Here is a 26,990-nt window from a genome sequence, read left to right as displayed (position 1 = left end):
GCCTAGGATCCTGGTTTGAAAAATGTTCTTATAAACCATGGCCATTGGAGGAGGTGGTGTAACCCTCCAACCCTTTTATTTAACAGCTCAATGGTTAGACTACTTACTAGGGGAAACTTTGGTCCAATTCTCCCCTCAGGCAGAGGAGGAAACTGAACCTATCTTCCACATTTGGGATGAGTGTGCTATACTTCCAGAGCTATTGGATAAAAGGATGCACAACCACCCCCTGGGTATCAGCTGCTGCATCTTGTGAAGAGCCTGATTCCATGGGTGTTTGGTGAGCGCCTCCCAGATCAACCCCCTCTTCAGCAGGATAGGTTTAGATATAACCTGCTCAGCCCTGTGAGGGCTTGAGTCCCCTGTGGTTCGATGTTAGAATACTTGTCTGCCACACAGGAGACCTGGGTTTGATTCCTGGATACTTATACAACTACAGCCATGGTGGCACCAAATGTGTGCACTTAGTCTGGCCTTTGGATTCTGTTTCAGTGCCCTAAAGAGGGGATGGAAGGTCTGGACAGCCTCCACTCCTTCAAATTCCTGCCCTAGGCGTGTTGAAGATCTGGATGACCCATGGTACATACATCATGATCCAAAACCCCCTGTGTAGACTGGGACATGTGCAAAAGCAGAAGTTAAATGAACGGGAAACTTTGATATTAAAAAAGTTTCATGACTTCATGAGTCTCCAGGATTAAGCAGCAGCTGAGCATTGGGTGTTGAGGATCTAATTTGTACTGACTTTCAGTCTGACATATGCTGCTACGGCGCATCCAGACAAGTGCACACATGCGATTTGCAGCACTGCAGACCTGTCTGTGGTGCCATACACGCATGTATTTGCTGCACTGTAAATCTCCAGCACAGCAAGGGGGTTTGACAGGGAGAATCCCAGTGTCAAAACAACCCACGGTGGAAAAAAGCAGGGTGGTACATATGACGGCAGCATGCACCACCTGAAACTGGAGTCTGGCCAGGCTCTGTGCACCTGGATTGCCACCACTGGAACCCAAGGAGGCACCCCAGGACCCCAAGTAAGACTGCTGGGGCTAATGCAGGTGCAGCCTCCCCTACCCCACCCAGGGCAACTTGCCATGTGCCAGAGCATGTGTGCATGGGTGTTCCCTGGGGACAAGTAGCAGTGGTACAACTATGTGCTGCTGCTATTTGTCCCTGGGTAAACTCACGTACACACTCATCTGAACACATCCCTAGGTGCCTAGATCACTTTTGAAAATTAGATGTAAATGAGATTAAAATTACTTGAGCATAGGTGTTAGGGGTAGGTTTTTTCTTCCTGTTTTACAGATGGGGAAACTTAAGTTGACAGATTTGACCTTCCTGAGGAAATAAATACCTGACCAGAGCTCAGAGGTGTTGTCTCCTCGGCCTGTTCTCAGACTGCACCAGTCTTCTTAATGCATTTAGTACAGTCTTAAACAGAATTAGTCAAAAGCTGGCTACAGCCTTTGCCAAGAACTTTTTCCAAGTTGGAAGTTGTTTGGATTTGGGATTTCAAACTCCTCGGATTCCTGCTCATAATGAAGCCATGTTTCAGCAAGCATTTTAAAATGGAAAAAATTCATCTCAGCAGGTTCTTTGTGGGGGTTGAATTTGTTTTTTGCTACTCAGCCGTGGCAGTGAGAGGAGAGAAGAAGCAATTTCCATGCCAGTGAAATTATCATAAGTTGCCTTTTATGTCCACAAAGGTCCCTTATTTACTGTAGGGTTAATGCAGAAAGAAGCAGTACCTTGAAAACAAATTAATTTTGATGGCAGTGTCATAGTTTGGGGAGAGTGATCCTGTAGATACCAATGTGAAGAGTAGTTTGGAAATATCTTAAGTCCTATTTTCACAACTACTGAAAGTTCCAGTATTGAAACAAAAAATGTGTATTTGCATCAGTAAAGGATGCTCTACATTGTTTGCTGCAATTCTTACAGGAAAATGAAGGATTAAAATGGATGCCTTGTATTGCATTTTGGATGGCACATGCTCCAGGAAAAATGAGTGCAAATTCAGGAACAACAACATTTACTGTCTTTTCACTTAAGACCTCACAGTACTGACTATCAGGAGTTGTGGCTGGTTAGGTATTTTGTGACCCTGGTGGGTGAAGGAGCTGTGTATTTATTTTAATTTTAACACATATTTATTACGGGGACTCTGAGTTCATGTATAAATAATTCAAGGTGACAGAAAATGAATTGCCTGTTTTCAAAATGCATTCAGAGGGACTCAGTTTCACAATCAGCTGCCTGCATGAGCTGATGGGCAAAAACCGCATTTGAGCAGAGCTCTGAAGTAGAGCTAAGGAAATAGTAGGAAACATTTTCCCATTATTGACACCGCTACAAACCTCAACTTAACCGTGCTCCTAACCATATGCGTGGCTCACTGGGGGGCAGGGGGTTGTAAACATTCAAACACCTGAGGAGTATTGAAAAGTGGGAAAAGAAAATTCAAATAGCCACTACCTACACACTGTAATTTGTGTATTTGAAATTAAAATATTCAATTCGTGCCATCTTGGTTGGTTACCCATTGGAAAATGGAAACTGAGTTGCATGACTTATGTAATTAACCAACACAGTACAAAAACTGTTAACCGTTTCAATGTAAAGACCCAAAATTATTCCCTGCCAAAATTCCCAAATAATTCTGGGTAATGAACAAAAAGGTATCTTATGGCTTGCTCATTGGTAATATGCAAACAGAAGAAAAGGCAACATTTGCCAGATAAATTATTTGTTGTAAATTATTCACTCAGCTCCACTCTGAAGTCAATGGGACTGCTTGCATAAGTGAGGATTACTCATGAAGTAGAATTGAGCCCTTAATAGTACTTGGAGAATGGGAGGTTCATTAGCTGAAAGCACTGATGGTACATCAAAAGGAAGGGGGGGATCAATTCATAATTAGTCATTTAAATTTTATCAAGCATGAAGTACCTGATTTCAAACAAATCCAAGTAAAAGGGAAGTGCTTCTTTCTTATTAAGTCAGTCTCTCTTGGCTTTTTAAAGATTGATGAAGTAATGTCAATAAATTATGGCTCATGGGGCTCACGCTATAAAAAAACCACATAGAAAAACAATATAATTCAGCATCAGACAAGTGAAAAATACACAGTGGAACAAAAATTAAATGCATATTCATTAAGGAGGTGTATGATGAATCTCCAGTTCACTCTAATATTGACCAGCTGTCTCTAGTTCAACCTCTCCTTCCCCTTTACACCTGGTACTGTATCCAACTACCATTCTAATGCTGAAGTCAGACCAGATTTGGTCACTGATAGGTTTAATTACATTGCTGAAGGACTCCTTGTAAAACTAAGTGACCTGAATTAATTATAGCACTGTTAAATTATGTAACACATGTGTAAAGACCTGTTTGGAATTTACCTTCATTTAAATTCTAGCTTGGCATTTGACTTTCCTTGAATACAGTTTTCTGCTGCCACTGAAACAATTTTGCAGGAAACAGGGAAGTGTGTGATTTATGAGTCTATTTATCCAAAGCATTGTGTTGAAAAGAAGATACGGAGAAAGCAGACAGCGTTTGGTGCAATATAGTAACAGCAGGCTTACCAGTTCCATTTCCAGTGTATTATTGTTGCTGTTGTTGTTGTTATTAAGGAAAATATCAAATTTTACTCAGAGCTGCATAAGACTTGGCTGTCAAGAACATGTCCTGGTAAGCTTATAGTCTAGAAGGCAGATGTAGACAAGATGTGATATGCTGGAAGGCTCAGAGGAAGGTGTGAGCCCAGATCATATTTTAGCATCTTTATTTAATGTATTAGTTAACGTCTAACACAGAGGTGTCAAACTCATCTGGCCGGGGGGAAGGGTGTAAGGCAGTGCATGGGCTGGAACCGGCGCCTCGAGCCCTGCAAGCAGCTGGGGGCGTGGAGCAGCATGGGGTGTGCAGTGCATGCATGGGGAGTGCACATGGCTGGTCTGGCAGGGCATGGTGCTGGCCCCATGCATTGCCTACAGTGCAGGCCCCAGAGAGGAGCTGGCAATGCTGCAGACAGGACTCATGGGGCAGGACTGGCTGCACGTGCTGCCAGCAGCACAGGAGCCAAGCAGGGAGTATGAGTTGCACATGGTGCCCCACCAGACTGGTCCTGTGTGCTGGCTCCAGCCTGGCCTGACCCAGATCAGCCATGGTCTGGCAGGGTGCAGCATGCAGTATGTGCCCTGAGCCACGTGCAGCACCTGTAGCACCAGTTCCAGCCCATGCACCAGACTGGCATGTGGTGGTGTGGGGTCAGTGTGAGACACGAACCAGATCAGATGACTCCACGGGCCTGATGACTGTAGGGTCATCAGTTTGACACCCTAATGTTTTAACAAATTGCAGAAAATTAAAAGGAGGCAGGTTATTACTGTATGTCAGCTGCCCTATGGTAATTGTTAGTGTCTCTCCCCTGACTTGGTAGTAACAGAAAGCTAAACCATGGCAGATCAGTCTTGTTTAATTCAGGACCAAGCTACTCCCACTAAGCTTTCAATTACTGTGGTGGAAGAGTAGCCACACAGTTTCTACATATTAGCTTCTCTAGGGTGAAGCTCATTCACTATAATTAGTTGGTGTGTCAATACCCATACCCTGATTTGAGGAACTCAGATTTCAGGATGGATTTGGGTGAGGCAAGGATATAATACCTATTGCAGGTATATATTTTGACATTCACCATACTATAGCTCAGCACTTCACAATATTTAATGTAGCACCTCTGTGAGGTAGAGAAGTGCTACTATACCTATTTTATATTGGGGAAACTAAGGCACAGATGCTTGCTTTTTATATATATATTTAGGTGCTGCTCCTCTCAGCATTGCAGGGCCCAAGTGAGTAAGCCCATTGATGAAAATGACTTAGGCACTTAGGAGCTTAAAGTTTATTGAAAGTTACTGTGACTTACAATGCCATGTGGAACAACACCTAAATACTTTTGAAAATCTTGACCAGATTAAACCAGAGTGAGTGTGAGGATCTTCAAGTGTGGAAATGAAGGTCGGGTGCCCAGCTCTGATGGATTTTAGAGGTGTAAGGACCTCTGTTTCGCTTACGCTGTAGCAGGGAATCTTCAGACTACTCAGGAAGTCTGTTGCATTTACTGCATCTAAACCCAGATCTCAGGAGTCCTATTCTATAAATGAAGCTACAAGGCCACCCTACTTCTCCAAGTGGATAATGCTCATGCACAAGAAAGCAGCCTGAAAGAGATGCAAGGGCAGGAGCGAGAGGAGAAAGCAAAAGAGTGCAAATCCGGAAAGGAAAAAGCAGAGAGCACTTGAACAAGCGAGAGGCCTACAATGTGTAGCACGGGGTAGTGTTGTAGTGTCTTGTGTAAAAGCATGAGAAGCTGAGTGATTCAAAGGGAGGTGTGATACGGTCTGTATGACCAATTAGAATAGTCATTACTGGTCCAACCAGAGGGGAAAGAGATTTGCATCAAAAAGGCTCAAGAGATAGCGAAGAGGAAATGACACAGATGTTTTCAAATGTATTTAAGCCATAATATCCTCCTCAGGTGTCTGACCAAAAAACTTTGCATCATTAGTGACTTCTGGGTGGCTGTGAAGAAGTCTCCAAAGGGAAGGGATAGGATGGGATTAGAGTCCCAGACCTTGAAATATGAACTATGGCACTTCCTGTATAACAAAAGTAGATATTGCATAATAACATAGCCCTGCAAAGCTATCAATCCCTTCTCTGCCCCTTTTAGTCCAGGCTGATAATCATGTAGTGGTGTGGAGAAAGGCAACAGCTTCTTTTCTCTTGTGACCCAAGTCATGAGCTGGACTCTGTTCTGCAGTGCCTAAATCCTGTTACTCAATCTGACTTGTGTTACTGTGAGCCATTTAAGCATTTGTTTCTCACACATTTGTAATTCATAGTCTAGTTCTCATCAGCAAAGGACTATGTTTACCTTAGAAAGTTTTGAAGCAATTCAGCACTCAATCCAAACCTAATGATGTTTATGGTATCTTGCATTAAGCTTGTGGTCTTTGTCTAAGGATCTCAGAGTATTTTGCAAAGCTGGCACTAGCTTTGCAAGCGGCACTAGCAGCCTTTGGGAGGGGGCAGGTACACAGCAGCAAATAGAGCCAGGAGCAGAAAGCAGAGCAGCAGATTGGGCAAGGGAAGGGGATCAGAGTGGTACTTATGGACATTGCAGAGTTAATTTTTGGCATGCCTACCAAAACGATGCCCCCCACCACTGTTCTACGTTCACAGGTGAGATCATTGACAGAGGCGAAGGCAAGGTACTTAAGCATGTTTTTCGGTATAAGCCAGAGCTTACGTCCCGATTGAAATCATTGGGAATTAAGAACACTGAATCACCTTTTTTGATTTGAGATGGGAGTACTTGTGGAGTTAAAGATCATCATATGCTTTCTTGAACTGGGACCTAAATGTCTTACAGAATCATAGGACAAATCAGCAGCTGACTCTCAACAGAATCCAGGGGTGAAATCCTGGCCCTAAGAAAGCCAGTGGAAATATTCCTATGGCCTTCAAAGCAGTCAAGTTTCACCCCTGCTCTCCTAATTGTTGTTGCTCTGAATCACTAGACCATGCAACTCTCCCTCATTAAATGCCTTGAAAGTAATCTCAGCCTGGCAGAAATATGGCATCTTATTTTCAGCATTTGGTACCTTCCTAGTAATGCAGGTTAGAATTATGTATGTAGCTTCCTGTAAGATTGCACATTAAGCATTTAGGCACTTGGAAGGAGCCATGCATAGTTTTAGCTGAACCATTATTTAGGACATTTCGCTTATTTTCTCCCAGAGCCAGTGTCTTCAATAACCTCCCTCTGATTATTCACTCTGTTGAAAAATATTCATATAATTTCTGAGCAGTTCCACTGCTGGCACACTTCTGATGGAATGACAGGCTGGAGTGGGATCTGTGTTCCTGCTGTTTAAGATGCTCTATGCCTTGAAGAATTTCCTGGGCCACCCAGTCCCCCTCTGACCTATTTTTGGTTCTGGCAAATTGGGTGTTGACTTTATCTTTGTTACATCTTACTCCCCAGCTCCGTAATTCTGTAGAATCTTTTCTCTTCCAAATGTAATTGCTCTTCATCCTTTTTTTCCTGCTGCCTAGAACCATAGCTTATCATCCTATATGTCTCATTATCTTAATTAAGCTAGGGCAAATCAAGGACCTGTTTTATAACCTGACATCACCCTGCACAATTTTTGTATCTCAGTTGTATGGAGCCAAAGAGTGGTACTTAATTGGCACCTTGGTTCCAAATAGTTTTAATGGCAGATTTGCCTGAGAAAGGACTGAGTTTATGATGTAAGATTCAGGACTTGTCCCATGGTATCAGATAAGGCCAGTTTCTTCCACAGCAGCCCAGTTCACTCATGCTCTCTTTAAGATTCCTGTATGGACATGTTCGGTAATTATGGGACTATATTACAAACCCCTGGATCTGCTTTCTAATCTGCTCGTCACTCATTACTCAGTTATCAATTGTTTTATTGGCGTTAAATGCATACATGCTTCCAAAGCTATCTGGCAAGTTGGCCATAATGACTAGAAATGTTCAATGCCTTCAAGCTGACAGGTTCTCTCCAATGAGTACCACACAGTTGTAGGTGGAATAGATGTCTGGCTCCAATACTTCCAGGCAGATGTTTTGAAGAGTTTCCATTCATGAGGTTTGGGAAGCTCCAGGAGGCAGTTTACATATTGCCCTCAGAAGCAGGCCCTGGAAACAAGGAGGATGGTCCACCAAACCAATACTCAAAGCCTTAGTTCTCAAGATGATAAGCATCCTTAACCTCCCTTTGGCGCCACACCCTTGAAAGGCCATTAACCCTATACCACTTCAAATCATTGTCAATGAACTGATTAAACACTTGTCACACTTTGGAAAGCAGGGATGACAGTAATCATACAGCACAAAAATAATGTCACCGTTGTTGTTTTTTTCTGGAAACAAAAATTTTAAGAGACTTGCCTGAGGCCACAATAGCAAATCAGGGAGTAGAACAAAGAGATTTCTGACTCCCAGTTCTTGATCAATCCACACTCTCTCACATGTTCAGGACAGATCTGCTGCAGGGTATAGATGTAACAGCATTGCTTATGAATAAAGGATGAACAATAGATGTTGTAGATTTCCATATTAGATTCTGCTGCTCACAAACAGGGAAGAATTGGTGGGCAACTTAGTAGTGGATGGCAACTTGGGCAGCAGTGACCCAAGATGATTGAGTTCAGGATACTGAGGAGAGGAAGGATGGAGAGGAGCTGAGTAAAGACTCTGGACTTCAGAAAAGCAGACTTTGTCTTGATTGGGAAACTCATGGGCAAGATCCCCTAGGAAGCCAGTTTGAGGAGGAGAGGAGTCTAGGAGAACTGGCTGTACTTTAAAGAAGCCTTACTGAGAGTGCAGGAACAAACCAGCCCGGTGTGCATGGAGACTAGCATGTATGGCAGAAGACAGGCTTCGCTTAGCAGTAAACTCTTCAGTTAGCTAAATCACAGCAAGAAAGCTTATAAGAAGCGCAAACATGGACAAACAACTAGGGAGAAGTATAAGAGTATGGCTTGGGCATTCAGGGATGAAGTCAGGAAGGCCAAAGTGCACTTGGAGTTGCATCTAGCAAGGGATGTGAAGGGTAACAAGAAGGGTTTCTACAAGTATGTCAGTAACAAGAGGAGGATCAGGGAAAGTGTGGGTCCCTTACTGAATGGGGGAGGCAACATAGAGGATGAAAAAAGGCTGAAGTGCTCAATGCCTTTTTTACCTCAGTCTTCACAGGCAAAGTCATCTCCCAGACTACTGCACTGGGCAGCACAGTCTGAGGAGGAGGTGATGAGCCAACTGTAGTGAAAGAACAGGTTAGGGACTATTTAGAAAAGCTGGACGTGTACAAGTCCATCGGGCCACACGTGATGCACCCAAGGGTGCTGAGGAAGTTGACTGATGTGATTGCAGAGCCACAGGCCATCATCTTTGAAAACTCATCGTGGATGATTGGAAAAGGGCAAATATAGTGCCCATCTTTAAGAAAGGGAAGAAGGAGGATCCAGGGAACTATAGACCAGTCAGTCTTGCATTAGTCCCTGGAAAAATCATGGAGCAGGTCCTCAAGGAATCCAGTTCTAAGCACTTGGAGGAGAAGAAGGGGATTAGGAACAGTCAGCATGGATTCACCAAAGGCAAGTCATGCCTGACCAACCTGATTGCCTTCTATGATGAAATGACTGGCTTTGTGGCTGTGGGAAAACTAGTGGATGTGGTATACCTTGACTTTACCAAAGCTTCTCATATGGTCTCCCACAGCATTTTCTCACAGGCAAGCAAAGGAAATATTGGTTGGATGAATGGACTGTAAGGTAGATAGAAAACTGGCTGGATCATTAGGCTTAGAGGGTAGTAGTCAATGGTTTGGTGTCTAGTTGGCAGCTGGTATCAAGTGGAGTGTCCCAGGAGTCAGTCCTGGGGCCCGTTTTGTTCAATATCTTCATCAACAACCTGGAAGATGGCACAGAGTGAACCCTCAGCAGGTTTGCAGATGACACCAAGCTGGGGGGAGTAGTAGATATGCTGGAGGGTAGGGCTAGGATTCAGAGTGACCTAGACAAATTGGAAGATTGGACCAAAAGAAATCTCGTGAGGTTCAACAAGGGCAAGTGCAAAGTCCTGCACTTAGGACGGAACAATCCCATGCACCAGGACAGGCTGAGGACTGACTGGTTGGGTAGCAGCTCTGCAGAAAAGGACCTGGGGACAACAAGCTGAATGTGACCCAGCATTGTGTCCTTGTTGCCAAAAAAGGCTAATGGAATACTGAGCTGCATTGTTAGGTGGGTTGCTAGCAGATCAAAGGAAGTGATTCTTCTCGTTTATTCACACTGGTGAGTCCACAACTAGAGTACTGTGTCCAGTTTGGGCACTCCCACTACAGAAAAGATGGGGCACATGATTTACGAGGAAAGACTGAGGTTATTAGGATTGTGTAGTCTAGAGAGGAGAAGACTGAGAGGGGATTTAGTAGCAGCCTTCAAATACCTGCAGGGGGGCTCGAATGAGGATGGAGCTGGACTGTTCTCAGTGGTGGCAGATGAGAAAACAAGGAGCTACAGTCTCAAGTTGCAGCAAGAGAAATTTAGGTTAGATATTAGGAAAAGCTTTCACACTAGGAGGATGATGAAGCACTGGAACAGGTTACCCAGAGAGGCTGTAACATCTCCATACCTGGAGGTTTTTCAGACCTGGCTAGACAGAGTCTTGGCTGGGATAATGTAGTTGAGGATGGTCCTGCTTTGAGCAGGAGCTTGGACTAGATGTGACCTGCTGAAGTCCTTAGGGTTGAAGTCCCAGCCCTAAGTTTCTATGATTCTGAAATATTTTTTTAAAAAAACAAATCCTGTCTGGGTTTTTTTGTGTTGTTTTGTTTTGTTTTGTTTTTGGGGGGGGGTTGGGTTGGTCGGGTGGTTGAGGTCAAGGCAGCAAAGAAGGGAGAAGAAGAGAAAAGTTTAAGGCTAAGACTTTTCAAAGCTATTTAAGACATGTGCATGCCAAGTTTTCATTAACATAGGTGGGATAGGGGTTTCTGAATCCCCCCAGGAGATGAGTTAAATACATGCTCGCTGAGGAAGAAATTGAATCCACTAGTTAGAGCAGGAAGTTGGAAGTCAGGTTCTGTTTACTCAGACGCTATAGTAATAGACGCCTTATAAACACTTGTAATAATAATGCTATTCTCAGGTCTGCCACTGTTTCAATATGTAAGTTTGAATTAGTCATTATATCTCAGTTGTCCATCTGTAACATGTCTGTGTTAACACTGTTAGTCATTTCCCTCAGGGGAATGTTCTGAGACTCAATTAATTCATATTTGTAAAATAACCAGAAATCCTCAGATAAGCGCGAAATATTCTCCATAAACAGATCGTGTGCTGCTGTAATCTTCAGCAACAATTGCAAGATATTATTAGCTCCTGTATGTAAAAACACCAGTCTCTTAATAGCATCTTGCAGCTGTACATCTTAGTGCAGGGATGGGCAAAATGTGGCCCACGGGCCAGATGTGGCCCGCCAGCCGGTTCTATCTGGGCCTCGGGACCCCTAAAAATGTTAGAAAAGTAATATTTAGCTGCCTCTGGCTGCCTGTCATGTGGCCCTCGAGGGCTTGCCAAAACTCAGTATGCAGCCTTCTGTCTGAAATAATTGCCTGCCCCTGTCTTAGTGTGTTTTAGAAAGAAAGGAAAGTGGTACCATTATCTGCATTTTCAGATAGGAAAACTGAGGCACCATTAGGTATATCTTCTTAAACAAGAAGGCATAATTCCATGCCTCCCATCACCTACGCTCCTTCATTCATCTTACCTTGTAGTGCACAATGAAATGTTGTGATGAAATAACAGTAGACCAATGGAAAAGTCAGAAAATTAGGACTCTTGTGTTGTCTGGGGAGTAGACAGCTTTGCTGTTCACTACTTGTTGCCTTTGTCTCTGCTTTAGATCTTATTTTTGAGATCTCTGCATGAGATGCCAGCATAGTTCTGGGCTAGCCAGCAGTATACATGTGGGTCCTACAGCACATACTGCCTCTACTGAACTACTGTGAAAAGTATTCCACTCTCAGTCCTAACAGCCTCTCACACACATCTTTACTTTAGCAGCAATTCCTTTCATAACTTGAGGAGAAACTCACACTGGGGACGATTACTATTGAATTCAAGCAAAAGGAAAGGCCTAAATTGGAACCCCAGCTAGAGAGCAGGGTAGGGAATTTTGCCTCCAAGCTCAGAGGAACATTGTTAATGTGGTATTATACAATGAGTCACCAAACACCTTCCACTAATGAGCTTCTAAAGTGGAGCACCATATGGCTTCACCTTCAGCCCTTCAAGGATACAGCAGCAGAACATTGGTGAGTTCAAGGTATATAGTATGGTATTCGTTGTATAATAGGCTTAAATATCAGTGTTATAAAGTCCTTTCTCTGCTGCTAAGTACTATATTATCCTTCATATTTCAGGCCTGGCAAAGGAAATTCAAACAGAAGAAGAAGTGACATTTTAGGTACTCTGTAAATATGGGCCTTGAATCAGAAAAGCACTTAGGCACGTGCTTAGCTGTAATAACACGTGCTTATGTCCATGAAAGACAATGAGAAGCAGAGAGGTATTGAAGTGAGGTGTCCCCACAACAGGGACACCTCACTGAATCAATCCCATGTGAAAGGGAACTGGTTTCATGAGCAAACAACTTAGTTGTTTTGGGAATGAAGCGAAAGGATTGTTTTAGTCTTTTACATTACTTATTTTTAAAAGATGTGGCATTTTTCAAGTAAAAAGCTACATTCCCTTCCCTACTGCTGACAGGCCACTGCAAAAAATAAAAAAATAGTAGCAAATAGTGAACGGCTGCTAAATGGTCTTCTCTCCAACAATAATGTGCTTCATTTAATAATTAATTGCATCATTAACTGGGGAAGATTTTTTGAATGCCGCTTTAATAACATTGTGCTGTAATTATCACAGGGGTGAATAGCTTGTTGTCCCTCATTATCATCTATCATTTATTCAAAAGCACAGTAGAATCACTCCCGTCTATGGAAGCTTCTTATATTAAGGGATGCTGAGTGAAGAGCACCGAGTGAAATGTTCACGCTTCAGACCGAGGTAAATAAGATACTTTCCCTCATGCCATCTTGACATCATACCCAGATGATCAACCCAAATTGGCTATGCTTCTTCAATCAATAAAAGCCCTTTTTAGTATAATGCAAATTCATAGCCATAGGAAGCTTCTATATTAAAAATTGATACACATAATTAAACAATGATAAAAGATGATAATGAAGCTATTTGTCATCAGAACTGTACCACACAATTCCACAGTAATCAGGCCTTCAATACTTGTTCCTCGTGTCATGTCTAATTGTAAGGTCATCTTCATAAGGACTTAACTGGGCCTTTTCCAAATATTCCTTCTCTTAAACAAATGGGATGTTGTTCTTTTACCTTTTCTTAAGTCTTGCTTTCAAATTGCCTTGCCAACACATGTGGGCAAGCTGTCTTTTTTTTTGGCAACTTTACTACTTATCTGTTTTGGAGGGAACCAAAATTAATTGCAGATTTAGCCAATAGTTTCAGCCAAAAAAAATGGGGAACATTTTTAGAAAGGGCTAAACATTTTTTTTTTGGTAGTTTTTAAATAAAACTTTTGTTTACATACTTTCTAAATAAAATGTTTCAGTTTTTCATTTTGAAAGTGCTTTGGTTCAAAAGTAACCCAATTTTAAAATGCTTTACAAAGAAAGGAATAAATAACCCCAGAGCAAAATTAAATTGGTCCCTTTGTGTAGAATAAAACATTTCATTTCAGGTTAAACAAAACTTTTGGGGCCAGTCCAAAATGGAGGTTTTTTTCCAGGGTTTTTGGTTCAACTCCAGGCTGAATAATCCATTATTCAACAGCCCTGCTTACTGCTATTTTACCTCTTGTGTTCTCAGAGAAGTCTTCTCTGTTTGTACTATGGTTGCTTGATTTTGACAGCACAGTTAGCAGACAAAAGAGGAAGCCCTAACTCTGTCCTAAAAAGTGGAAAAAGTCAAACAAAATGAATTTGCTGGAAAAATAGGGAAAGGAGTACACAAGTAACTTTACCCTGTGGATATGCCTATGACTTATGTCTCATCACATTATGTAAGCTTTCCACCTGCATTTCTTCTGCTGTTCAGTAACAGAAAAGCATATTTTCTGTGGCTGTATCTCCATCAGGTAATAAGTGCTAACCATTGACTACATATTTGTGGTGTCTTTTACTGTAAAGTGCCAAGGTTTAGTTGTAATAAATACAAAGCTGATGCTTTCCCAAGGCTGCTGGACCTGAATAGATCCTGTGGTTCTGTTTCCCTTGCTCTCATATTGATGGTGTCATCAGATCACCTCCTTAAAACCTGTTCTGGACATAGCTGTCATTGGATAGACTGTTGGTTACGCTACAATAATCAGATCTCTTGTCACGTCCTGTGGTGCATTTCTCATGCTAGCAAATCCCATGGTCAATTCCTATTTTAGAGTTGTGAACAGCTGGTGAAATACAGAGAAGAAATTCAGCCTATGGGTCTTTGATAATTTTTCATGGGCCCTTCCTCTCATAATCCCTGAACTACTGTTGTGCCCTGAATACATCACAGCAATTATAATAATGTGCAGCCTTGAAAGAATTGAAAATTTCCATTTCCATACTGTATGTGTCATTTCTTGGAGAAGTAGATTAAGCAATATATAATAGGGCTGTGTGAAATTTTGGCAGCCATTTCATTTTGCAGGTGTTTCAGCCCATTTCAGTGCCCAAAACACCAAATCCAATGCTAAAAGGCTCCAAAACATCTCTGAAAGGAAACTAAACCATCCAAAATGTTTTGGAAATGTTTCAGAATGTTTTGGGGGCGCCCCGGGAATAGTCTGGCACAGCCCTCCTTGTAAAGTGCCAGGAGGCTAGACCAAACGGGGGAGGGGGCCAGGCAGGCAGCCATGGGGGCTCCTCCCGCGGCTCCCTCGGCTGAGGCAGAGGCAGAGGCAGGCACAGCTGGAGGAGCTGTGGGAGAAGCCCCCATGGCTGCCCGCCTCCCAACAGTTAAAAAAAAAAATCGCAGCAGCGATTGGGACCTCTGGGGGTCACAGCAGAGCTCCCCCACACACACACAGCATGGGGCAGTGGGGGGCAGCGGGGATCACCCCCCACGTGGCACCCATGTGGCAGCTGCCCCATGGCGTGGGTACAGCATGGCTCGGCAGGGCACTGTGCACTGTCTGGGAGCTGGAGCCACTGGGGCTGAGTGGTGCCGGGCTCTAGCTGACTGCTGGAGCCACCCCAGCTGCTGAGCCACGCTACAGCTACACCATGTAACAGCTGCCATATGAGTGCCAGGTGGGGGGAGAAGGCAATCCCTGCTGCCCCCCCCACTGCCTCCCACTGCACAGGGGGGCTCTACCATGAGTCCTCAGAAGCCTTGATCCCTGCTGCTGCAGCCAGTGAGTGTGGGGCTTTTTTTTTTTACGTGCTGGGAGGCTGGGGCCAGGTGGGGGATCGAGCTGGGCAGGGCAGCCATGGGGGCTTCTCTCACAGCTTCCCCTGCCTGGGGAGAGGCAGGCACAGCCCGAGGAGCTGTTAGAGAACCTGCAGCCACCTGGCTGTGCCTGCCCCTCCCTGGCTGATCCAAATCTCTGAAACAGCATCAAAACTCTGAAACAGGTTCTGCCGAATCAAAATGGAACAGTGATCTGAAACACCAAAATGAATCACTGTCCTCCAAAATGACCGAATCCAAAAATGAACCGAAATATAGCAGTTTCACACAGCTCTAATATATAACCCTGTCCTAGACTAACCAGAACAGGGGTGCTCTGCCTCTAGACCAGATCCAGCCCATGGAGCCATACCACCCAGCCCACTGTGTTAATTGCCGTTCCCTTTCTGCCAAATTTCAGGACCCGTGGGGAGCCCAGCAAACTGGATAGTGTGTTCCCATACAATAGATTTGGTGTGTAGGGGTGGAGCCATGTGGGGCCGGATTGAGGTAACATGGGGCCCGGTCGAGGAGGCACAGGGCCTGATCCAGGCACGCAGGTCCAAATCGAGGCAATACAGGGCCTAATCCAGGCATGTAGGGCCAGGCCAAGGTGGTGCAGGACCCGAGCTGGTCATGAGGGGCCCAACCCTGTGTGCCAACCCCACAAGGGATCTGCATGATCAAAAGATTTAGCAGTATTGAACTCACCACTGAACTGAGCAAAAATATTGCATAGTACAAAGATGTAGGTCAAATGGTCAAATGTGAGTGTATAAGATTAGGCACCAACACACAAAATTATTCTCTAGTAAACATGGTCTCATTTATTTTCTTAAGTGCTGAGCAACAGCAGCTCCATATACTAGTACACCTATAAGCAGGACCAAAAAATATCACTCTCTTGTGGGACTGTCATGTTTGGCAGGTTTGGTCTGGCAGCATACATCAGTCTCCACTGGGGAAGGTGACATACTGCTGATATAATTTCATGGACTTACACAGCAATAGAAGGGCAGGGCTACATGAGATGTTTCCTGCAGAGTTGCCTAATTAGCTCCCAGTAAAGTCTCAGTGGCTACATGTGCAGCCCTATTAGGCCTCTGTAAACTAATAAACACCACCATAAGTTAGTACTTGTAAACACCAGTCCTATCCTGTGGGGGTGTTATTTAGTGCACTGCAACATGCTGATGAGGCTGGCTGGGGCATGTGGGTACTTCAGTGTGGGGTCTGCTTGCTGGCTGCCCCTGCACTGGAACACCTGGTGCCGCAGCCAGCCCTTCTGAAGCACACTGAGCCGGGTTGGAGCAGCCCCAGGCTGGTACGCTGACTCTCTGGGGCCCTGCCAGCCAGGGCTGCTCCAACCCGGCTCAACGTGCTGCAGTCCCAGGCACACATGTAACCGTGGTGCCCGGGAGCAATAAACTCCAGCGTAAAATGTCCCTAGCGATATCGAACATCCTTTGCATGCAATTATCTGCATTGTTCATACAGGTAGTGGGCATTTGGAAAATCTATTCTAAAGCGTGCAAAAAAATAAAGCATGCAGGGCCCAAAGGCAGTTTTTCTCCCTCTCCCCGTCCTCCTTCCTATATTCTCTTCCTGAGTTTCCTGTAAGAGAACCATCTCCATAATTCTAGTTAAAATGTACACACAGGGCACAGAAGCATGACTCATTCTCCCTTGGCTTCATCAGCTCTGGGATGTTTCTGCCAATGCTGCAATTTCTGAACCACTTGGGTCTTTGTGAAAGCATCACTTTATTCCATGCTGCTATGGGGTGTGAGCATAGGCTGACTGGCTCCTTGCTCACTTCCTGTTTGATCATCAAAATATTTACAACTCCAACTGTGGCTGGCAGCAGCTCCAAAACTTTACTCTTCATAGTAAATGTCACATTTAACAGTGATGATGTGAATTACTCAAGTCGCATTAGAATGAGCTATTAGTCATTGGGAACAAAATCTGGAATGGAAAGTTTCTAAAATGTTGTCCCCAGCCTGCCCACTCCTCCCCTTAAAGCACTTTTTAACTCTTCTTTTTAACTCTTCTAAAAGAAATCTAAATGAATTGCTAAAAATCAAGGTGCTGTTCTCTGGTGTATCTGCTCTCTGTGATGGTTTATTGCTCAATTTAGCAACCCACACTGCCCCTTTGCAGGGGAGTGAAGCAGTTTTTTAATCATCATTTGCAAACAGTGCTTACAGAAGTACTGTGCCATATCAACTAAAGTTGCTCACATGTTACTGCTTACAGATTTAGATATTGCAGTCTCTCTACATGCAATTTCTTTTTTGCATTTCAGCTGAATGCCAACTAAAGTGCCATGAAAGGCCAACAATACTGTATCTTAACAGCTTTTGAGGATTTAATGTTTTAATATTTCTTTTCCTTGATTGGATCCATTATAAAGGATTTGAATGTTTTTGCAAAACGGAATATTTTTTTCAGAGCTCTTTTCAGATCTAAAATGTACCCCTCTCCCTACACGCAGAAGTGACCTGAGAGCCTTGAGCCAGAGACAGTCCACTTAAAACCATCATTAAAATCAACAGGTCTCCATGAAATATTTTGAGTTTTAGGAAACAGCACATTTCAGTCAAAAATATGTTCCATTGAAAGGGGCTAAGCAGTATTTAGGTAAAGAAAACAGCTGCTGCATTAGAAACATCAGGCAAGTAGTTTTATATCTCTGAAGTTAGTAAGGCTTTTGGGATGTACTGAATAAGACTGGTGTGTTAATAGTACCAAAGACAAGAAGTTGATTACATAAAATTTGCATAGTTGTAGCTTGCCAGTTAAATACGAAGAAAGGTTTTCTGACTGCTCCAGGCCAAATTCTATTTGCGGGTACAGTAATGTAAATCCAGAGTAACTTTATTAGCTAATGCTCAAGTAAAATAATATATCAAAGAGATATAATAAAGCATTACCCCTGTTACCTAGCTTTCCAAACAGTGTCATAGCATTGAAAGGACGACAAGGCAGCTTTAGTGAAAGTGTGATTTGCCATCCTCAGTGGAAAAAAATACACATTCTCCACTCTCTGGGCTTTTAGACCTGTCAGATTTCCCATTATTCTGTCTTATGCTGAGCTGAAAGCAAACCAGAGGGGATTGAAGTACTAAACTGACACACTCAGTGGTGCTGTAAATTGTGAAGGTATTCTGTTGAAAACTTATAGATCAGTAGTTTTCAACCATTTTTCATTTATCAACCCCTAAAAAAAATTGAATGGAGGTGCGAACCCCTTTTAAAATTTCAAATGGAGGTGAGGACCTCTTTGAATTGTAAGTGTGGGTATTCACATACTTTTGATTGACCATAGTCATAGAATCACAGAAAATTAGGTTTGGAAGGGACTTCAGGAGGTCACATCTAGTCCAACCCCCTGCTCAAAGCAGGACCATCCCCAGCTAAATCATTCCAACCAGGCTTTGTCATGACAGGCCTTAAAAACCTCCAAGGATAGAGTTTCCACCACCTTTCTGGGTAACCTATTCCAGTGCTTCACCACCCTTCTAGTGCAATAGTTTATCTTAATATCCAACTTAAACCTCCCTCTCCTTGAGACCATTGCTCCTTGTTCTGCCATCTGTCACCCCTGAGAATAGCTCCATCCTCTTTGGAACCACCCTTCAGACAGTTAAAGACTGCTATAAAAAAAAGTCTTCTTTCACTGACCCATTAAACAGTCTGTGTACCCCCAAGGGTCTGCAGACCACAGGCTGAAAACCACTGCTATAGCTCTCCTAGCAGGTCACAAACATATTTAGAGCCAGATTCTGCCCTGACTCTCATCTCTTTTAAGTTTGCTAAAAACCAAGAAAGGCAGTGTTACTGCACAGTAGCTAACCAGGATCTTTATTCTACCAATGGAGAAGATAGTCACAAAGAGAGAAAGTGACTTGCCCACTGTCCTAGAGCAAATCTATGGCTGGAAAAACAGGAAAAGGACCCATTTCTCTCAACTCCCAGGCTTTAGCCCCAAGATTATACTTCTCTAAGGCCCTCAGTCATTCACTCACAGTGTCCCTTTGTCTTACTGACAGTCCTCATTCTATATCTGTGTAGTTTCCCATTTTCTTCCTTGGCAGATAGCAGTACTGTACATATCCAACCACTCTGTCTTTATGTAGCATCACGCCTGGTGAACTGAGACTTCTATCTGAATCCTTAGGAGCCTACGGCATCTTGAGGCCCCCTATTTCATTTGAAGTTGGTTTCACTTTGGTAAGCTAGCTACAGTTTTTAGCTTTTTAATAACTGCAGGGGTTTGAATGCTTGTTATGTAAGGACTGGGACTGATTACTTTATCAGCCTACGTGCTGGCTGAGATGAATTCGCTCTATGGAGACACAGGAATCTAAATCTTGTGACCCTTCCAGCTGCCTAATCAATATAGGAGCCAGTTCTGATTATTCTGAGGACCTTGCACGGATCTTTTTTAAAATCAGTAATCAAGTCTGAAAGTGCCAAAGCACCAAACTGAGCACCAGTGGGACCTTATTTAATTTTAGCTCCCTGTTGGAAGAGGCTAGTCACAAGATATTACATGATATAGTGCCATGAATGGAGGATAAGTGAATCACGTTACCAGGAAGCATTATTCAGCTAGAAATAAGGTATTAACAGACAATAGAAAATTTCCACCCCACTATTCTCTACAGCAAGATGTCTAAGTGGGGCAGCAAACTGTTTAAATCCTGGGCACGAGTAAGAGGTGGGAAAACGACCCTCCTCTTCAGATAATGTTGATGAGAGCTCAGCAGTCAATGAAATACTGGGATAAAAAACAGGGCTGCAGAGATAATCATAGGTACGCAGTGTAAAACTTCCCAAAGTACCTGCAGAATGGAACCACGGTGAACAAAAAACACTGCCAGAGAACTGCCAAAGCCTAGAAAACCCCAGGACTCACCGGCTCCTGCAGTGGCTTCGGGGCTTCGGGGGACTCATGGAAGAGCCCCCCACATGGCATGGGGCACCAGGGGGCAGCGGGGATCGGCCCCCGCTGGCAGGAACAGTGAGTTCGGGGTTTTTCTCATTTTTTTTTCCTTAAAGGGCTGGAGCTGCAGCCAGCGGGGCAGCCATGGGGGGCTGGGACAGTGGGGGAGAGTGCAGCGAGGCAGTGAGGGGCAGCAAGGATTGCCCCCCACCCGGCAGCACCCAGTGAGTCAGGGCTTTTTTTTTTCCAAAGAGCCAGGACCTGGGGCAGGTGGAGCAGCCATTGCCAGGCTGGGGGGGTTGGGCCTGTCTGATTTGGAGATTTGGCAGCAGCTGAATCTCCGAATCAGATTCGGTTGAATTGATTCAGGACAGTGATTCGAATCACCAAATGGAATCCCTGTCCCCCGGACCGGCCAAATCTGAATCCAAAGCGAATACTAACCGTGTCACACAGACATAGTATTCAGGCTCAACATGTAACCCTAAGCCATCCAGCTCCTTTTAAAAGCATTCAGAGGATCCCAGAATACCAGGTCTGCAGCTTGCATCTCTGTTTGGCCACAGAATGTCTATGGCAGAGGAAGTGACACTACTGTACAAGTTTTCTCCTGCTGTCAGTGAAAAGGAAACTGTATCCTTGGTTCAAGCAATCGTTGGCCTATTTATTTATTCGATATATATGCCCTTCATAAAAAAGCTTGGGGGAGCTTATAAGAGAGAGAAAGAGTTACGCAAGTAGAATATCTGCTGGGAGTGTTGATATCTAGACCCATTGAAAGGGTCAGTTTAGATAATATGGTTTTAAATGCAAGTGCACAGACAACGCACATCCCAGCAATACTAGAGCTACTTTGATACTGACCCACCAGCCCATGAATTTCTGAACTGTCTACCTGAAGACACAGCCAGAGGATCAAGAACTGAAAAATTTGGTAACACAATAAGATTAATAGATTCATAGATGTTTGGGTCAGAAGGGACCTTAGCAGATCATCAAGTCTGACCCCCTGCCCTGGGCAGCAAAGAGCACTGGGGTCAGATGACCCCAGCCAGGTGCATGTCTAGCCTCCTCTTAAAGACCCCCAAGGTAGGGGAGAGCACCACCTCCCTTGGAAGCCCATTCCAAATTTTGGCCACCCTTACCGTAAAGTTCTTCCTGATGTCTAACCTAAATCTCCTCTCCATCAGTTTGTGGCCATTGTTCTTAGTTACTCTAGGGGGTGCCCTGGTAAACAGAGCATTTCCTATTCCTTGCTGTCCTCCCCAATGAATTTTTTGGCAGCCACAAGATCACCACTCAGCCTTCTCTTGCAGAGGCTGAAGAGATCCAGGGCCCTCAATCTCTCCTTATAGGGTTTTGCCTGCAGGCCTCTGACCATATGAGTGGCCCTCCTCTGAACCCTCTCAAGGTTGTCCACATCCCTCTTGAAATGTGGCACCCAAAACTGGATGCAGTACTCCAACTGCAGACTGACCAGTGCCGCATAAAGGGAAAGTATCACTTCCTGGGACCTGTTTGTCATGCACCAGCTAACTCATGATGAAGTATGGTTAGCTTTACTGATCACTTCGTCACACTGATGACTCATGTTCATCTTGGAGTCAACAGTGAATCCAAGATCCCTTCCCACTGCTGTGCTGCTGAGAAGGTCCTCTCCCAGCCGGTAAGTGTGCTGGTGATTCCTTCTCCCTAGGTGCTGCACCTTGAATTTGTCCTTATTTTACTGCATCCTATTTTGTTCTTCCCATTTTTCCAACCTGTCCAGATCCATTTGGATTCATTCCCTAGCCTCTGGTGTGTTAACTTTACCCTATAATTTGGTATCATCTGTGAATTTAGATAGCTTTTCACTCCCTCATCCAGGTCACTAATGAAGACATTGAAGAGCACTGGTCCAAGGACCGAGCCTTGTGGGACTCGACTGCCCACATCTTTCCAGGTCGATATTGACCCTTGTCTTATCAGCCGTACTGGGCAGTGGATTTTCTAGATAGGGGAATGCATCCTAAAGGACCTCTACTGCAGGGAATACAGCATCCAGTACATACTAGCTATCTATATAAGGCTGCGCACCCCATGGATGGTACTTGATTGTATTATGGCAAAGGAGTCATCTCCATCCTAACAACAAGCTGCTGCTTAGTACTTCATTCTGACTACTAAGACCCCACAGAATGTGAAATAGGTTCAACTAGTCAAAATTTCATGAATATTTTTAAAAATAAGAATTCCAAAAATGTTTTTAATTTAAATTTTGTACAAATTTTTAGGAAAGAATGTAGAGAGCAGCTGACTGAAAGTCAATATTTTGAAGGCTATTTTCCACAAATGGGTTGCATTTTAAAAATGTAGTACTTCTTACTAATTTTAACCGGTAAAAATGTCAACTGTAGAGGTACCATCACCGAGCTTTCCACATTCATTCTGGGTCGGTACAAGAAGCTGAGGTTTTTTCCAGATATCCTTTGGCTTCCCACACAGCAGTAGACGGTGTTTTTCCTCAGCTATTATTAAAACAGTCAAATGTAATATTTTTGGATCATGCAGTTAGAAATTATTTGCCTATTAATTGAGTTTTATTAGTCAGTCCAGGTGGTTTTGCTCATTTTCAGCTGTAACCTGCTGCCTATTAGAAATGCTGTGTTTTTTGATCAGTTTAGGCTTAGCACCTGTAAAGTATGACATTTCTTATCAGGCATGCACATGCACAAACACATGTGGGCTTGGGGATTATGGCGGATTCTTATTGTGAATATTATAAGTTTGTACATGTCTATAATGTTTTCTCTTTTTTTTATTACATAATTGAATCCAAGCAAATATGTATATTAGTGTATGTTAATACCAACTGGATACACATCCAGGTGCCTGGGGTACTGAAGATTAATATGACTGAGACACTTGCTAATGGCAATAATATTATGAGAAAAGATGTTAAGAGTGGTTCAGATATAATGTCAATTCTTGTATAAATCTCACAACGAAGGAGCACAGGAGTTGTACAGCAAGAGCTGAAACAGGAAGCGAGTATGATGAAATGGGAGGCCCAACACACTGAAGTAGCCATTCACATGATAAGGCCCACTATTCACTCACTTCAGCAGCTACTAATGCATAGGTCACCTCTGAATTTGTTTTCAAACTGTACAATATTTGATGTTTCTTTTCAAGCCCAAGATGTTGGAGCCAGGTGATTATATGGACATAAAGCAAGTGTCTAACTCTTTATACTTGCAAAGAAAAGCTTCAAGATGTGAACCTGAAATACCCAAGGAAAAGTAATAAAAAAGAATAAGGAATTTATTAGTCATATTGTGCTATGTGTTTTAAGTTCACCTACATTTAATAATGGCAAATTGTGACTTTTTGCTTTAACTTTGGGGTTTGCAGTACCATTTCAGGACATAAATATTTCTCCCCTTTGGTTTAATTCTGATTAAAAAATTGAAGGAGTGCAAGCAGGCACTTCAATCTTTAAATATTAAAGGTTTAATGAAATATTAAACTTGGCAATGTTTCTTCTCTTCCACTAGTGCTGAAGCAAGATACAAATTGATTTGCATCCTCTAATTCTAGGCTCCCACACTTCCAAGCTCACAAATAATGGCATGTTTCAATCAGAGAGCCTGCCTCCAAGAAGCTTATAAAGACTAAATCTTAACTTTCAAATGCACTTCGAAGCTTGCTTTTGGCAACATGTGCCTCTGGCCCTATGGCAGCGGTTCTCAACCTTTATAGACTTGAGGCACCCCTGGAAAGATTTGAGAGACCCCTCAATAGACTTGAGGCAACCCTCCGAAAAGGTCAGCTCTTAGCTTTCACTCTTTTTTTTACTGCAGAAAAATACTAAAGGAATTCCTCTATTGCAAAGAACGCAGAAAATCCACAGCAGGTCAGAATGGTTTTAGCATAATGGGTTCCTATTTGAAATCTCTGTGTTTAGCTTGTGAATCATGTTTGTATACCTATGCATACTAACATGGCATGGTTTCCCGTGACACCCTTGAAAGGATCTCACGGCAACTTTGTTGATGATCACTGGCTTCTGAGACGCACAGGTATGTCTTTTCCTTTCAGCAGCAACAAGGAGTGTAGCAGTCACACTGAACCCAGTGGGACTATTCACAGATACAGACCTTCTTCTTTGGTTTTTGAGAACCATCTTTTGACACATGAGGAATAACAATGACATCCCGAGAGCTGCCAAAAAATTGCAAGGAACAGCTGGTAAAAATGTTTCGCCCTCCCAGTGCCCTTAATATATCGTAAACAAATCTGCCTCATTTAACCACACACAAGATGGGGAGGAGATTAACTCATAGATTTATATGGTTTAATAGCTTATTATTCTAATTTCCAAAGAGAAGTAACATACAGCACCAGAGGGAAAAAATATTGGGAGGTGCTATTAAGGAAACGACAGCATCCTTCTCAGACTTACGATAAATTCTTAGAAGGACTTCAGCTTCCTTACAATACAGCACAGAATCACCTCTTCGGTGAATATGGTTAATGAATTCTGGGCAGCAAGAGAATTCACTGTGCAGCTAAATGCGCCGTCAGTGAGTTTCCAGCACACCCTTGCTGCATTGTTAGAAGGATGAAATATGCCTGCCTTTTTTTTTTTACTTGGATTTGTATAAAAGCACCGAGGTGCCTATTTCTTACTGTTTGCTTCACTTAAACAACAATGACCAAGGCCCAATGAGTTCTTTGAACATTAACAGCATGCTGGGAATAGCTGATTGCCTTGAAGTGCAGCCAAGGGACCCTGCAGCCAGTCATTAATTCCCAAGAAAAATCCTTGTTCTGAGGTGAGTATCGCTCATGTCATTTACACATTCAAATTCAAATGTACTCCAACCCAGATGTGGGTGAGTTTCAGAAATGGGTAAAGCAATCCATGGCCAAGGATGCAGGAAGCACTTCCTTCTCCCCCTTTTTTTTTTGTGTTAAAGAAAGAGCTGAGCAGTCTGTGGTACCCATCTCCAGGACAGGACTCAGGGACAACTCCTTCTAAATTAGCATCAGGCACCTAACTATCTTTCAGATGGCTTCTAACCTTTCTCCTTTCTTCAGCAGGTGCATCTACATAGGCATTAAGGTGCTTTTTCTAATGCGCAGTAAATTTAGAACCTCCAATGTGAAGTACTAATCAAATGCCTATTAGGCTGCCTTAATGCACAGTAACGATTGTGCACAGTTTTTAAGTGATGCTTATTGTGCAGTAGTCTATTTTACTGCACATTAGCATAATTGCCCAGTTTTTTACATGGCACTTTAATGTACAGTAAAATAGGCTACTGCGCATTGAAGCGCACGTGTAGATATGCCCAGCATTTCTTTCTAGCTAGTGTAAGCAGCTCCCTGCCCAGTTTACAGGCTTCTGGTAATTCCATTTTTATGATCCCACCCCTCCCATGGCACTGTACATGGAGGCTTAGCTCCTAACTTAGGGCTGAGTGTGAAAAGAGACTCAAAGACAGCACTGCAATGCCTTCAGGCATTGATACCGCAAAGATATTGATTTCAGTGAGCGTCACAGGGCTAAATAGCTGTTAGTCACATAAATACATTTGTGGACTTCAGCCTTAGTCCTTTGTACTGTGTTTTAATTCAAGTGGTGACTCATAGGGTACAGCTCTTAGGTAGATGGCACATATGGTTAGTAAGTGATATTTTTCTGTGCACGTTATTTATAATATTGATTTTGATTTATAATGATATTGACAACATGTTCCTCTCCTGGGCTCTATGCATCCTTGCCAAAATGTAATAATAAAGCTGACAAAATAAAGCCTGCAGCTAACTCCGTGGCTCTGTCAAAAATACCCAGCCACAATGAAATCAAATTAACTCCCCTCCTCCATATAGACAGCTTCCACTGCATTCTCAAATGCAGATCCCAAGCCCATCACACGCCCAAGAGCAAGGGCAATGTTCCTTGACATTCCCACACTTACATGTGTTGATTGTCACTACCTCAAGTCACCTCCTAGCTTGGCAGCACCATCACTGCATGTTGTAAAACAGATGTCATTGCTGTACTTAGTTTCCCAAATTTTTGTCTTCATGTGCAAGTATGTTGTTAGTCTTAGAAGAAATGCTGGCTTTGTCCTTAGTTTGGTTTTGCAAAGGCCCTTTGCTCTCTATCTTACTCTTCCTCATGAAAGTCCACGCTTGCAAAAGAATTACTTCCTGGGAAATGGGCATTTGTCAACGGTGTACATCAGGGCCTGGGGAACATCTGTTCACTAAGGCCCCCCCATGGGAGGACAAGAAATAATGGGCACAAGCTGATTTGAGGATTGCTTCAGGCTCAACATAAGAAAAAATGTCTTTACAAGTCAAGTGCCAAGGGTTTGCAACAGGCTTCCCCAGAGGTGGCAGAGTCACCCACCCTGGTGGACTTCAATAGGCATCTTGGTGCCCATCTTACTGGGGTTGTCTGATCCCAGCGGTCTTTCCTGCCCAAGTGCAGCGGGGCTGGACCCTATGATCTGTAAGGTCCCTTCCAGTCCCTGACAATTATGAAACTACTTGTCATTTGACCCTGCAGAATACGTGTCCATTAAGCAAGTTACGTTGTTAGTGAAACTAGAAACTTCATTACTCATTTTCTTTCCTGTGGGAAGATGGTTTGCAGGTCTGTAACATGCAGTTGCCATGCAGCAGAGTGGGGACACTGCTATTAGAACTAGGCAGAGTACAAGACTATAACACCTATTAGAAAATCCTCTGTGGGATTTTAAACAAGGTGAATCCTGCCTTCGCTGAGGAAAAATGACAGAAGGCAAGACAGGGCCTAAAAAGATGGCCTAAGGATGGTTATATATGCCAGCATAAGAAGTGTAATTTTACACTTATTTCAGGCTTCCTTACAGATTAGAGAGGAAACTCTAATAAAGTTGGTAGGTAATTGCCTAGATTTAGTCTAAGACAAGAAGAGGGCAGTTAA

At 43.3% G+C, this 26,990-nt stretch overlaps 1 protein-coding gene across 1 annotated transcript in view; it reads left to right on the top strand.

The window, feature by feature from the left end:
- KCNB1 (potassium voltage-gated channel subfamily B member 1) overlaps window positions 1-26,990 on the top strand; it is a 206,244-nt gene that overhangs the window by 124,377 nt on the left and 54,877 nt on the right. The gene's annotated exons all lie outside the window — the stretch shown is intronic.

The sequence above is a fragment of the Crocodylus siamensis genome, chromosome 10, assembly GCF_052110815.1.
Source record: "Crocodylus siamensis isolate JL-2025a chromosome 10, ASM5211081v1, whole genome shotgun sequence".
NCBI classification, from domain to species: domain Eukaryota; kingdom Metazoa; phylum Chordata; order Crocodylia; family Crocodylidae; genus Crocodylus; species Crocodylus siamensis.
The sequence above is the reverse complement of the archived record's forward strand: the minus strand, read 5'-3'. Positions and strand labels throughout refer to the sequence as shown.